Below are 1278 nucleotides of genomic sequence, written 5' to 3'. Positions count from 1 at the left end.
TTGTTAATAAATGCGAAAATTATATGTATATCAAGCAATTGTTTTAGAATACATTTCTTTGGCTGGAGAGATGGATCCGTGAATAAGAATGAACAGCGTTCTTGTGGAGGACCTGGGTTCAGTTCNCAGCATCCACAGCAGGCAGCTCACAACTGCCTGTAACGGTAGGTTTAGAAAATCATTTGCCCTCTGGTATCCCTGGGCACACGCACACACAGTAAACACAAGCTCACACAGGCACATATAAACATACAAATTATTATTTTTTAAATCAAAAAATACTCTAATGCTTTATTATCATTAATTGTTTGATTTGTGCTCCTATAATATATACTTGTATACCTGAGAACATGTAAAATTTTCTCAGACAACAACAGAAGGCTGGGTATGGAGATGTTAAGAGCTGTGTCCTGGAGAACAGAAAATGGGTCAAATCAGTACTAATGAGATGAGATTACAGCAGAAGGCATCTCAGAGGGTAACCTGGGTGAACTGGGAAGAGAACAAAGCCCCAGTTCCGGGCCTTGGGCTGGTTGTAGCTTCCCTGGAAAACTCCATGCTACCCAGATGACATGAAGCTTGAACAAAGAGACCGTCCCACCTTCTCCGGCCTAATGAAGTAGAAATAATGAAAGCATGTTTTGTCATTATTGCTTTTAACTTTGCGGTCATTTTAAAAGCTGTTCTGTTTGACCCCAAATTAAGGAAGGGTTCTTAAATAAGCCTCAGTTTACCTTTCAGCTTTGGGGTGCATAAGAGCTCCCCTGCTTTTTTACCTTGAGTCTGAGGGTAGCAGACTGCATTTTTGCTTTATCTTTGCAGTTTAAGGGTTGCCCCAGCAGATGGGCTGGAGCTTGGAAGTTCTAAGCTGCCTTTTATGAGTCTGCCTTCCCTCCTAGTTCCTGACCGCCTTACCCACTTCCAGCTTTGTTTCAAGTCCCCAGTCTGACCATTTTAACACCCTACCTGACCCAAATCTGGCTCTCATATTTTCGCTGTGTAAATTATGATTTTTTTCTTTAATTTTCTGTATCTTTTTTCCTCCTGATAACTAGGTTTGATAGGCTAGGTAAGAGGAAGTGCTTCAAATGTGCCTTTAGCATATGTAAGGCACGGGGAGGGGATGTTCTGTAGGCCTGTTTAACTTAAGAAGTCCCATTTTCCCGTTCCTCTTTACTTAGGACAGATGTCTGGAGGGAGCTGTGTTTGAATGTGTCCAGTCTCCACTATCATTACATTCTGATAAAACTCCAGCTGTTACCTTCTGGCTAAGTTGTT

At 41.7% G+C, this 1278-nt stretch overlaps 1 long non-coding RNA gene across 2 annotated transcripts in view; it reads right to left on the bottom strand.

The window, feature by feature from the left end:
- Positions 1-6: 6 nt before the first annotated feature.
- The window catches only part of LOC110301948, a 26393-nt gene continuing 25121 nt past the window's right edge, over positions 7-1278 (bottom strand). For both annotated transcript variants that reach the window (XR_002378753.2, XR_003837605.1), the window contains 2 exons: positions 343-410; positions 7-156 (listed from right to left, as the gene is read on the bottom strand). This is a non-coding gene — a long non-coding RNA (uncharacterized LOC110301948). The remainder of the gene's footprint in view (positions 157-342; positions 411-1278) is intronic.

Source organism: Mus caroli, chromosome 9 (genome assembly GCF_900094665.2).
Source record: "Mus caroli chromosome 9, CAROLI_EIJ_v1.1, whole genome shotgun sequence".
In the NCBI taxonomy this organism is placed as follows: Eukaryota; Metazoa; Chordata; class Mammalia; order Rodentia; family Muridae; genus Mus; species Mus caroli.
The sequence above is the reverse complement of the archived record's forward strand: the minus strand, read 5'-3'. Positions and strand labels throughout refer to the sequence as shown.